Raw genomic sequence first — 14,075 nt, 5'->3', positions numbered from 1 at the left:
AAGCAAACAATGACTAAGCTCTCCTCTGAAACACGCCTGCTTTACTGGTTGTAACTGAGTAAATGGTTCTTTAAAACTTACAGCTGGGCAAAGTGGCTCACGCCTATAATTCCAGCCCTTTGGGAGGCTGAGGCGGGCAGATCGCGAGGCCAGGAGTTTGAGACCATCCTGGCCAACATGGTGAAACCCCACCTCTACTAAAAATACAAAAATTAGCCAGGTGTGGTGGTGGGTGCCTGTAATCCCAGCTACTCAGGAGGCTGAGGCAGGAGAATCGCTTGAAACCAGAAGGCGGAGGTTGCAGTGAGCCAAGATCATGCCACTGTACTCCAGCCTGGGCAACAAGAATGAAACTCCGTCTCAAAAAAAAAAATTACATGCAATTCCTGTCACTAAAGGTCTTGGTTTTCTTCTTCTAATCTAATTTTGTAGACATACCAAGCTTAAATATACTTTAACTTTTATTTAAATTACCCTATACTACCTATACTCTAGCTCCACTGAGCTATTTTCATTTCCCTAAGCCACATGATAGTAGCTACCTATTTTGCTAAGGCCCTGCTCAGTGTTTATAACCATTATACTGCTTACTCTTCAATAATATATGTCTGGCCAGGTGTAGTGGCTCACGCCTGTAATCCCAGCACTTTGGGAGGCTGAAGCAAGCAGATCACCTGAGGTCAGGAGTTCGACATCAGCCTGGCCAATATGGTGAAACCTCATCTCTACTGGAAATACAAAAATTAGCCAGGCATGGTGACAGGCGCCTGTAATCCCAACTACTCGGGAGGCTGAGGCAGGAGAATCCTTGTGCCCGGGAGGCAGAGGCTGCAGTGAGCTGAGATTGTGCCACTGCACTCCAGCCTGGACAACAAGAGTGAAACTCCATCTCAAAAAAATAATAATAACATATTTCATACTACAGTCAACTTTTAGATATCCCATAATATACTTTCCTTTTTTTAAATTCTTTTCTCTTCTTTATTTTACTTTATTTATTTATTTATTTATTTATTTATTTATTTATTTTGAGATGGGGGTCTTGCTCTGTCACCCAGTTTGAAGTGCAGTGGCACAATCAGGGCTCACTGCAGCCTTGAGGCTCAAGTGATCTTCCTGCCTCAGCCTCCCTAGTAACTGGAACTACAGGTGTGCACCACCATGCCCCGTTAATTTTTTAATTCTGTGTAGAGATAGGGTCTCTCTATGTTGCACAGGCTGGTTTTGAATTCCCAGACTCAAGCGATCCTCCCGTCTCGGCCTCCCAAAGTGCTGGGATTACAAGCGTGAGCCACTGAGCCTGACCTCAGAATGCTTTCAATACAGAAGACATGAACTGATCAGATGTGGGGAAAGAAATCAAACATAAGCAAAATAAAGATAAATATAACTATCATATATCATATAATCTACATGATATCTTAGGTTTTAATTAAAAAAGAAAAACCGTAGTCTTCCAACCGGCAGTGAAGGCCAACTCTTCCAAAAAGCTGATTAAGTGGACTATAATTATTTCTTCTCTATGCAATGAACAAAATAAAAACAAATAACTCTGAGCTCAGATAAAACGTTTAAATACAACAGAATGGGGAAGACAGAGGACTACTGGATCTATAACATTATACTCCTAGAGGGGAAGCTTTTTAAAGTTTTCAAGACCATATCTGGCATATGGAAGAAAGTCACTAGGATGCAAATAATAATCACAGAATTTTATCAGATCCCAGGAACTAAAGAATATCATGAAGACCTTGTCTTTTCATATAGTGACAATGATTGTTTTTCCTTCTCAAAGGAAATATCAACCTACAACACCAGAGCAGACCCTTCTTCCTTCTGCAATGAAGTACCAGTCACAGTTTTATGTCCCAGGTAAGTTTCGCTGAGCCTCAGTTTTCCCCCTCTCATAGAAGAGAAGGTTCTTCTGAGGTGCTCACCTTCTGGAATGTGAAGAGCAAATGGCTCAGACTACTAATCACACAAGGGCAGGGTGTCTCTTCTTACCAGAAGGCAACTGTAGGCTTTGAAGCTACCCATCATGGGGGAGATGAAAAGCAAGTCAGTTGAAACATTTTCTGAATAATTAACCCTGGTGCTTTAATATCCGTGTGTCCATTAAAACTCTCCATAAATTGGAGTTGTATCTCAGAACTGCCCTTGGGATGTGCCCTAGCTGTGGAAGGCAAGCACCAAAGCACAAGAAGCCACAGCAGAGACATGTGGGAAAGAAGCTCTAGGACTGATACTGTCCTTTCTTCAGTATCCCAAGTCCATCTGCCACTCTTCTCTGTAGCTCAGGAGCAAATCTGGAACAAGTCTCTTAAGCTTCATATGTGTCCATGTACCCATCACCTATCCAGTCAATAACATTTACCACGGCCAGATGCGGTGGCTCATGCCTGTAATCCCAGCACTTTGAGAGGCCGAGGTAGGAGGACCAGCTGAGGTAAGGAGTTAAAGACCAGCCTGACCAACATGGTGAAACCCTGTCTCTACTAAAAATACGAAATTAGCTGGGCGTGGTGGCAAGCGCCTGTAATCCCAGTACTTTGGGAGGCCGAGGTAGGAGGACCAGCTGAGGTAAGGAGTTAAAGACCAGCCTGACCAACATGGTGAAACCCTGTCTCTACTAAAAATACAAAAATTAGCTGGGCGTGGTGGCAAGCGCCTGTAATCCCAGCTACTTGAGAGGCCGAGGAAGGAGAATCTCTTGAATCTGGGAGGTGGATATTGCAGTGAGCCGAGATTGCACCACATCCTGGGTGACAAGAGCAAAACTTGGTCTCAAAAAAGAAAAAGAAAACAAACAAACAAACAAAAACTCCCGGAAAAAAGCAATTGCCTAGAGTGCAGATAATACCACCACCCAGGGTATTATCTGTCAGGAGCCCTGCAGGGAGCGGGCAACGTGGAGGGGAACACTGAAATACTTCAAGGATTTCACAGCCTCCTTGATGCAGGGAGTGAGAAACATGTACCAAAAGAAAAGTATAAGATGCTGTGGGAACCAGAGAGAGAGCCATTAACTCAAACTGGTAGGAAGTCAAGAAATAATGGCAGGCTTCCCTGATGAAATAACCTTTCAGCTACCACCAGAGGAAAGACTGGTTTTCTAGGTAGGCAATGAAGAGAATGGCATCCCAGGCAAAGACAGCAGTAGTGGATAAAAGTATACAGTGCACTCATTGAAGAGCTTAAGCACTGGAGTCAGAAAGCTATGTGACTACTCTAACGCCTCAGTTTCCTTATTTGTTAAATGAAGACTTCACCACCTACTTTGAGGGATTGTTGTGAAAATTAAATAGTATAATGGTTCTAAACAGCAAGCAGGGCCTTAACAAAATAGGTAGCTTCTATTATGTGGCTTAGGGAAATGTAAATAGCTCAGTGGAGCTAGAGTATAGGGTAGGTTTGGGGAGGAGGGAAAGATCAGAGGCAAAGGCAAGCTCATGACAGATTCTGTAGACCAACTGTTTGGATTTTCTTCAGAAGGTAATGGAAACCATTGAAGGAATCTAAGTATGGGAGCAACTTGATCCATTTTATGCTTTTAGGAAAACCACTCATAGCTGGAGTTGGGTTAGAGGGCCTGTAAGTTCCCTTCCTTTGCTGACTTCTGAAAGGAGGCCGCATACTACATACTGTCATGCTCACCACTTTGGATTCTGGAGCCAGACTTCCTGAGTTCCAATCTCGGCTCACCTCTCAGAGGCCATGAGTTAGTGACTTCATTTCATAGCAGCATGGTGAGAGTCAGCTTAGGTTATCTGATATCTAGGACAGTACCTGATGCTCAGTCAGTGCTCAGTGCGTATTGAGTATTACAGTAACTGTTATTATTTCTGGCTCCAGAAGACCAGCAAGCCTAATGATGATTCTCTACATTGTTTGCTCCAGAGAGGTTGAGTGACTTTCCCAAGGAAGCCCAGTGAGTCTAGAAGCCATGGGATAGCTGCCTACCTCCTCATACTGTCTAGGGCCTGGCTGGAGAAAAGTTCAAAAAGGAGGATTGAACACCCTTTGTTAGATCCTGTTCCTACCACCCTAACCCCTGGCCACAGAACACTGATTGCACATGGTCTCATTTCTAGACTCAAGATAGCTGTGTGTGTGTGTGCGTGTGTGCACGCGCATGTGCACACATGCTAAGACCTACAAGCAAAACATGTTTATCGGGTCTTTTTAATTTTTTATTTATTTTTGAGATGGAGTCTCTGTTGCCTAGGCTGGAGTGCAGTAGTGCGATCTTGGCTCACTGCAACCTCCTCCTCCTGGGTTCAAGCAATTCTCCTGCCTCAGCCTCCCAAGTAGCTGGGATTACAGGCGCCCACCACCATGCCTGGCTAATTTTTGTATTTTCAGTAAAGACAGGGTTTCACCATGTTGGCCATGCTGGTCTTGAACTCCTGACCTCAGGTGATCCACCTGCCTCATCCTCCCAAAGTACTGGGATTACAGGCGTGAGCCACTGTGCCCAGCATCGTTGGGTCTTTTTTCTGGGTTTTGGAGCACTGTCTAGGAGCTTCTGCCTGAAAACGTTCTGCTATCCCAAGGGCAACCTACCTTGGGTCCGACCAGCCTAATGCCGTGGTTTCCTTTCCCTAGTCAGGCCAGGCACCTTAAGAGTTTCCACACATTTGCTTATGCAGTTCCCCATCACTAAGGTCTTCTTGTATGGATTTGCTTTGGTTGCCAGGAATGCAACTGAGGTGGCTTTGCTGATGGTGGGTGGAGGAGTTGAGAGCTGAGTACCATGGTAGAGCTGCCATCCACACCCCAGCAGGCCCCTGAGGGCAGAGTCCCTGCCTACAGACCTGAGTGTCTGCCCTCTGGGGCAGCAGGTACCGTAGCCTTAAAGAGGCAGCTGAAATGCATTTGTGACTTCAGTGAATTACCCAAACCAGTTTAGGAAAAAAAGAATGTTCACTCAGTTCTCTAAAAGAAGGCTTACATAAGCCTCACTCAACTACTGGTGGGAGAAAAACCACAGCCTTTAAGGGCATCCATCAGCAGCTATGTTGGGGAGTCGTTAGGAATGGTTTACTGCTTTGCGGAACCACACATCTGAGAGGCGGCTCAAGAGTACTCGGCGGCCTTCTATCTTGTTTATAGGGCTCGGCCTCAGGAGCCAGACAGTCTGGGTGCATCCTGGCTGTCTATGTACCAGCTGAATGGCCTTCAGTCTTAACCTCGCTGAAGCCCAATTTCCTCATCTGTAAAATGGGCATGATAGTATCAATCTCATTGGGATGTTGTGAAGATTAAATGAGTTAATATATGCAAGGGATCCAGAGCCTGGAACGTACTAAGTGCTGTGTTAGCTTTTATTATTTCTCATCATGAAGTGTGCTAATGTGAAATGCCTTCTTCCTCAGCTTGCCCTAGATGTACATCTTGTTCTGGCTACACAGAAGTCACTGAAGGTACAGAGCACAGACTCCTGGGACCTCTTCCCTAGTTCTTCTCCATTCACACAAAGAGTTGTCTCAGTATTCAAGGGAACCACTGAGCCAAAGCCTGTCCCTAGTCAGAGAACCATTACTGGAACAATTTGCAGCCAATGCCCCTGACTTACCTTAGGTGGTGCTTTAGGGAGCTGCAGTCAAACCAAACTTATGAGGGGAGGGGCAGATAAGGACAGAGTACCCCTGGGGACCTTGTAAACCAGTCTTATTTTAAACATGCCAAGGCTCCATCTTCGGCAAAGCCACATGGCCAGTTTGGCAATAACCTTATTTCAAGTATCAAATCAAATTTTCACCTTTCCTAAGCCTTGCTCTTTCTTCTCTAGCTCCATCACAATGTGCATGCACACTGGAACAAGAAACTTGAAACATTATTTTACATAGTTTCCTTCTATATTAAATTTCAAGCTCCTTGGGTATAGTGCAGTGTCCCTGTTCTATACAAATCTACAAAGCCTAGTAGGTGGTTAGTATGCTAGGCACATAACTGGGATCATCACTGGCTTAGGGATTGGCTCCACCTCAGGTAGAATGAGAATCCAAAGCCTGATCTTCAGTCTTAGGTCTATAGCCCAGTCCAGCCTGGGCAATAGCAAGACTCCATCACTAAAAAGATAAAAATTAGACTGGGCATGGTGGCTCACACCTGTAATCCCAGGACTTTTGGAGGCTGAGGCAAGAGGATAGCTTGAGCCCAAGAGTTAAAGACCAGCCTGGGCAACATAGTGAGACCTTATCTCTATTTTTTAAAAAACAGAAAAAAAGAGTAAAAACTAAAAAAAAAAAAAAAAAAAAAAAAAAAAACAACAACATTAAATCTACAACCTAATCTTCCAAACAGCAAGCAGGTTAGATATACACAATGAACTGAAGAATTTTGTGAGGGGCAAAACATTGCAGAAGATTAGATCCTGATGTCTAACTTTATTTTAGGGCAGGTCACAGACCAGAAAGGGAATGGAGAGTGGCCTTAGGTATTCAAGTCTTTCCACCACCGCTTTCCCTCCCGTGGAACTAGGAGGGGAAAGCAGCTCAATCCTGGTCCTCTGCTGCCCTCTTCTGTTGCTTATTAGAAGCTCCTCCTGGCTTGTCCCGAAGGGCCTGGAAAACAGCCACTTCCTCTCCAACATCCCATCCCACCTGCCCCACCCTATGGTTTCAGTATATTAGGGGATTGATATTACAAGCAAGAAAGATAACTGTGATTGCCATTAGTTCAGACTGGGCTACTAATTTGTCTTCCTGAGCAAAAAAGCAGTAGACTTGGGCACAGCCTTCCTTTTTTTTTTTTTTTTTTTTCCTTTTTGAGATGGAGTCTAGCTCTGTTACCCAGGCTGGAGAGCAGTGGTGCGATCTCGGCTCACTGAAACCTCTGCCTCCTGGGTTCACGCCATTCTCCTGCCTCAGCCTCCCGAGTAGCTGGGACTACAGGCGCATGGCATCATGCCTAGCTAATTTTTGTACTTTTAGTAGAGACGAAGTTTCAACATGTTGGCCAGGCTGGTCTCGAACTCCTGACCTCGTGATCTGCCCGCCTCAGCCTCCCAAAGTGCTGGGATTACAGGCGTGAGCCACCGCGCCCGGCCAGCCTTCCTTTTAAGAACGCTGGAGTTGCCCCCACATCCAAGGATCTGGCAGATATGGAGCATGCTCCTTATTTTGAACTCTAAAGCTAACAAGTTATCCTATAGAGGCAGATCTTTTTTTTAAGCTTACAAGTGAGGGCACAATTTTGCATCAAAATTCCAGCCTTCCACCCTCACCCACAGGGAAATATTACCTCATGTGTTACAAGGATTAAATAACATATGTAAAGCCCTAATAAGACTGGGCGCAGTGGCTCATGCCTGTAATCCCAGCACTTTTGGAGGCTGAAGGGGGCAGATCACTTGAGGCCAGGAGTTGGCCAGGAGTTCAAGATCAGCCTGACCAACATGGTGCAATCCCATCTCTACTAAAAATACAAAAATTAGCCAGCATGGAGGCACAGGCCTGTAATTCCAGCTACTTGGGAGGCTGAGGTGTAAGAATCGTTGGAACCCAGGAGGTGGAGGTTACAGTAAGCAGAGATCTCGCCACTGCATTCCAGCTGGGGTAGTTAGTGCTATAGAAGTGTTTTGTTTTTGTTTTTGTTTTTGTTGTTTTTGAGATGGGAGTCTCACACTCTCGCCCACGCTGGAGTGCAGTGGCACCATCTCGGCTCACTGCAAGCTCTGCCTCCCAAGTTCATGCCATTCTCCTGCCTCAGCCTCCCAAGTAGCTGGGACTACAGGCACCCGTCACCACGCCCAGCTAAATTTTTGTATTTTTAGTAGAGACGGGGTTTCACTGTGTTAGCCAGGATGGTCTTGATCTCCTGACCTTGTGATCTGCCTGCCTCGGCTTCCCAAAGTGCTGGGATTACAGGCGTGAGCCACCGTGCCCGGCGTGTCTTTTTTCTTTTTTTTTTTTGAGATAGAGTTTTGCTCTTGTTGCCCAGGCTGGAGTGCAATGGCACGATCTCGGCTCACTGCAACCTCTGCCTCCCAGGTTCAAGTGATTCTCCTGCCTCAGCCTCCCTAGTAACTGGGATTACAGGCATGTGCCACCACGCCCGGCTAATTTTGTATTTTTAGTAGAGACGGGGTTTCTCCGTGTTGGTCAGGCTGGTCTCAAACTCCCGACCTCAGGTGATCCACCCGCCTCAGCCTCCCAAAGTGCTGGGATTACAGGCATGAGCCACCGCGCCCGGTGTTTTGTTTTTTAAACTCATAGATGTGATAGAGGTCATAGTATTAAAAGGACATGGGATTGGAGTCTGGCTCAGCTACTGGCCACAAGCCTTATGCAACTTCTGCCCATATCCCAGTTTAAGTCACACCTCCTCCACAACTGATTCCTTGGTGCTCAGTCTATAGGCCATCTAGCAAAGGAGATAATGATACCTTCCTATGTCCGCTTCCCTGAGGACCTCATCATTCTGGACTCATAAAAAGCCCTCAGTAATAATACATGCCAATTCTGTCCCCCACCCTTGTCCAGTGAAGGTGGCTCTGGGGTAAGTGAAGTTTCCGATCAGCACACTTTGGCCCTCTGTCCAGGGCCGCCTTTCCTTGTGGTCATCACTTAAATTGTAATGCCTATACCAAGAGCACCTCGACTCTTCCCATTTTCCCTTTGATCTATACATAAACCTATCCCATGACCAAAGTTTAGAGGAGGAGTTATGCAAAGACCCAAAGGTTTTCTCCACTATTAAGGGCTGGAGACTTACAACCCCTAATAATCTTACTGAAGATTAGTACCTAAACTCAGTGTCATGTTTTTCCCTCCTTCTGACCAATAGGACCAGCCATCAATATGGCAAGAGGATACATGGCCCTTATGGAAACCAAATGGTGCTATCTGGTGGCCAAGCTGGAGTGGCAGCCAGAGTTGCCCTAAGTTTAGCCGTCGCTCAAAGGACACATACTGAATGAAATCAATGGGAACGATGTTGAGGTAAGTGCTTGCATATTCAGTCACACTGCCTTATTCTCTCTTCTGACTCTCCTCTGCTTAACTGGACATTCTTTTCCTTGATCCAATAAGACCTACTTTAGTTGTTCACTCTTGCTCCTTGAAGGGTTTGAGTGGAGTGTGAGGTGGTATGGAAATGAAGAGGGCACAGAAACAGGCTGTGGACACTCATGTCCACCATGTCCTCTGCTAATCTCCTAAGGCATGCCAAAGTCCAGAAGCCTGTGCCCAGGATCTGCCTCTTGTGAAATTGCCTAATGTACAGAGGTATCTGTGAAACACACCATGTTAAGGACCATGGGTTCTTGGTCTCAAGAGGGAAAAGGAAACTAATCATTGAGGCATTTTGGCCATTTGAGGGTGGCCACTTCAAGGCTAAACATGGCTGCTAGATTTCAAGACATCTCTAAAAAATAAAAGTACTCCACAAACAGGGCTATAAAAAAAAAATAAGTGATCTATCAGTGACTGGAGGTTAAACCCTAAGTCACATTTGCCCACTCTATTCCCTGCTGGCTGGAAGTAAGAGGAAATGTGGGGACAGCAACAGAGATGAAGCAGGTTCACCAATTCCAGGACCAATATTCTTAGTTCTTTGAGACATGCAGAATGTCCTGGACAAGGAACTAGCAAAGCAACCAGACCAAGAGCTCTTCCTTACAATAAGGCTAAGGCCCAGATCAGGGATAAGGCCCGCATATTATTCCAAAGCCCACCTCTCCTAAGGACTGGCTTAGTGAAGTGTTGCTTCATCTATTTAGTTTCCATGCCTGTGACATAGTTAACAGTGATTATGATGGGTTAAAAGCATTAAAAGAACAAAATTCCAAGTGTGCTATAACTGGCCAGTGGATTAGGATGGCTTCAGAAGCTATGGAGCATCTTAAACACCAGGCTTCTCCTAGGAGCTTAGAAAGTCTTGCAAGAGGCCAGGTGCAGTGGCTCACTCCTGTAATCCCAGCACTTTGCGAGGCCGAGCCAAGCAGATCACTTGTGGTCAGGAGCTCGAAACCAGCCTGGCCAACACGTGAGACCCTGTTTCTACTAAAAGTACAAAAATTAGCTGGGCATGGTGGTGGGCACCTGTAATCCCAACTACTTGGGAGGCTGAGGCAGGAGAATCACTTGAACCCAGGAGGCGGAAGTCGCAGTGAGCCGAGATTGCGCCACTGCACTCCAGCCTCGGTGACAGTGAGACCTCACCTCAAAAAAAAAAAAAAAAAAAAGAAGAAAGTCTTGCAAGAGGCAGACCAAGTGATTTAAAAACAGACACTCTCTTGCATGTAATGCCAGCACTTTGGGAGGCCAATGCAGGATGATCCCCCCACTGAGCACAGGAGTTTGAGACCGGCCTGGACAACATAGTGAGACCCCATCTCTACAAAAAATTTTTTTAAAAATTAGCCAGGCTTGGTGGCCCACACCTGTAGTCCCAGCTACCTGGAAGGCTGAGGTGGGAGGACCGCTTGAAGCATGGGAGGTGGAAGCTGCATTGAGCTATGATCACGCCACTGTACTCCAAACTATGTGAAAGAGCAAGACCTTGTCTCAAAAAAACAAAAACAAAACCAAAAACCACACACACTCACACACACACACACAACCAGATACTAATACACTCTTAAGCAACTTCGACCAACCTATGCTCTCCCTCTACATTCCTTCTGTAAAATATACTCGTGGTCTCGGCCTGCTGAGCACCTGTGGCCTGCTCTCACCAAGTAGTATTTGTTCCTAATCATATACTAGTCAAATTGTTATAGTAACTATGTTTTGACTATTACATAAACCAATGAAATGAGTGTGAAAAGAGTTTTTATAAAAACCAGATTGAGTTAGTTGTAAAACTATCTATTTAGGTGGGTAAAATTCTTACAAAAGATTGGAGAAAATGACTAAGTATTTAGAATTCTAAAATCAAATTCCTAGGCCAGGTGTGGTGGCTCATGTTGGGAGGCTGAGGCGGGTGGATCGCTTGAGGTCAGGAGTTCGAAATCAGCCTGGCCAACATGGTGAAACCCTGTCTGTACTAAAAATACAAAATTAGCCGAGTATGGTGGTACATGCCTGTAATCCCAGCTACTTGGGAGGCTGAGGCAGGAGAATCACTTGAACCTGGGAGGTGGAGGTTGCAGTGAGTCGAGATCGTGCCATTGCACCACAGCTTGGACAACAAGAGTGAAACACTGTCTCAAAAAAAAAAAAATCAAATTTCTTTTGTTGTTCAAATTCTTTATGCATTTTAAAGAAGCTCAATCAAGCTGACATCATAGATAATGCATTATGGCTATTATGAATGAAGGCCCTCATCCCCAAACTAATTTTTCTCAATTTTAGTGTTTATTAAATGGATATACATATTTATGATTTAGGTTAAATATATCTTTCTCATCCAATAATTTAACTTTTTTATTAACTGTTGAACTACTTGTCCTGATCATACACAGAAGGGGCTTGTGTGTGTGTTTGTGTGTGTGTGTGTTCACAGCAGAATCACAGTCAGTGAGAACGTATTGGCAAGGGCAGAAAGGAAGCATGGTTTGAAACCGCACTCTTCTCCAACTTCTAGCTAGGTAAGTTTGCCAGGAGCTAAAAGTTTTGGTGTTTAGAGGGGTGCCTTTGGACATTTATTTTAAATAGAGAAAATAACTTTTGTTTCCTCGGAAAGGCAACTTTTTAATTTCTCAATTTTCCCATCCAAGGGGGAGGCAGAAAGAATGTTCTTTGGCTTCCACTCACCTGGAACAGGTCAAATGACCTCACCATTCCATTCCTCTACTGCAATGCAGCCGGTTATCCTGAAAATAAGAAACACACCCAAACTCACCACTTTCTAGCCCTTCATCCTTGCAAAATTAACCCAGAACACAAACAAGGAGCTGGATTATCTATTCTGTTGTTGACTGGTTTTAAATGTTCCATTTATACTGATAAAAACGTAAGGTGTATTCCTATGTAAGCAATATTGAAACATGAAAACTTGTTCACATAAATTTGAAGGGAGAAGTGAAAATATACACTTTACAAATTGATTCTTTACATCTTGAAGATGGATTTACAACAGTATTACTTTATACAAATTCCTACTTTATACAATTTTTTGTTTAGGCAGCTTTTCAGTAACATTTCTATAATAAGTTACACATGAAGCCTCCCAAAAGAAAGCTGAGAAGCTTAAAATAGCCACATGCAAAGGATTGGTGACAGAGGGGCAAAGAGGGCGAAGCCATCACACTGCTGCTTCATAGTCACTAGGAGTTGAGGGACCCTGACCCTCATACATAGCTCAATAAAGGCCGACACTGGGATCTTCATTGCTTTCCTCAGCTCGTCTTCCCAAGAAGCAATGTTTCATCAGAAGGGATTGGGTTTTCGCCAGCACTATGGCAAGGAAAGACTATTTTAATATAGGCTGACACTAGCATGGACTAGTATGTAGTTAGTCTGATAATGAATAACCAGCTCTGGCTTAATGCTTTACAATGGGCAATGACTCTTAAAATCCTTGTTGTCCAATTCTGTCTCCTGTTACAGGTATATAGCATCTGGAATCCATTCCGGTATGTGCTATATGGCAAGAAACATAGGCAAGACTGAGCCCAGAAAAACACCCATGGGTACTAAATACCAATCAATGCCTGCTCCAAGCCAGAAGCAGGTCTTAACAGACTGCCAAATATCCATCAAGATTTTTTAAGTGAAATACAAAGAGGCAGAAACCCATTACAAAGGGCCTTCAGAGTACAACCCAAATCGGTAGAGAGCCATGTTTCACCCTCTTCCAGGTAGAGATCTACTCCATTCTTAGGCTAATCTTGCACTAACACCCAAAGGGCCATGTTGCTTTTGATGGTGGGTATAATGGCAAATCAGGTGCATTTCAGACACTTCTGCCAAAATATCCAAAGCCTCGTTTTCTTAAGCTCTTCGCTGGAGAATGAAGCAGGGAAATTCAGGTTTTTAACAACCTCCATCACCACAAATGGCATCTCTCCTTTAGGTTAACTTAAGAGAGAAAAATGAATCCCACCTCCTAGGATACTGAAACGAAGCTGTAAAGTCAACTTCCTTTACAGCTAGTCCAAATTACATAACCTTTCTCCAGGATAGAGGCTACATATAATCAAGCCCTTTATTCTATATAAGAAATCCCCCAAAGTCTAATCTGGAAGGAAAAAAAACAAACAAACAGTATTCATTTAGGTGAGGTGGAAGGCACACCTCATCTACCCTTTCTTTCTTTACCCACTGACCCTCCTTCTGGCTCAGGCTCTAACTTAACACAGTCCCTTCCCCTCTCCCACCTCACAAAGCTGCAGGACTACTGAGATGGAAACTGAAGTGTCAGTTTCCATGTGCATTTTATCATTTTCCCCTACAAGTTCAGAGGTTTCTCTGGTACAGGCCAGCTTCACAGCTAACACACAATGAAACATGGTTTTTAGATCACATCAGTCTGTAGTCATTTTAGGGATACAACAAAGGCATAAATTGGAAAGTAAACGTTATCTGTGTTCATTAGTAGTGTGATGGTGTACAAGGTAGGAGGAATACTGTAGGAAAACTAGAAGATAAAACCCAGGCTTTGTTATTTACTAGTAGTACAGTGTAGCTTTGGGCAACTGACATTCTCTTTAAATTCAGCATCATCACACATAAAATGATCAGTGGTTCTCATCCAGGGAGGGAGTGGTTCAAATACACACATGCCTACCTTTTCTAACTCACTCAGAGATACAAAGATCTGACTTCCTCAAAGATGCTATTGTCAGGGACTGTGTACCACCCACAGGTGAAGAAGAAAAACTAGTGGGGATGGGGGTAGGGGTTGTGCTTACTAAGATGGCAAAAGCTCTCTAAAGGCAGTGGCTTTATATTAGCAGCAGGGTCTCCTTTTAAGCTTAATTTCTCAATGGAAGGTGAGGACTGGGACAGTTGGCATCCTATCTCAATGTCGGGGGTGATGGAGGGGATTCTAAGAATTTTAATACTAACAAGGCCAAACCACGATGATTCCAAATTGTACTCTGGAGACTATTCTTCTCTATTGGCCCCAGAACCACCATCAGACGAGGAGAAACATCACAACAACTGCAGAAAACTGCAGACAAC

The sequence above is a fragment of the Pan paniscus genome, chromosome 1, assembly GCF_029289425.2.
Source record: "Pan paniscus chromosome 1, NHGRI_mPanPan1-v2.0_pri, whole genome shotgun sequence".
In the NCBI taxonomy this organism is placed as follows: domain Eukaryota; kingdom Metazoa; phylum Chordata; class Mammalia; order Primates; family Hominidae; genus Pan; species Pan paniscus.
Note: the sequence above shows the minus strand (reverse complement) of the source record.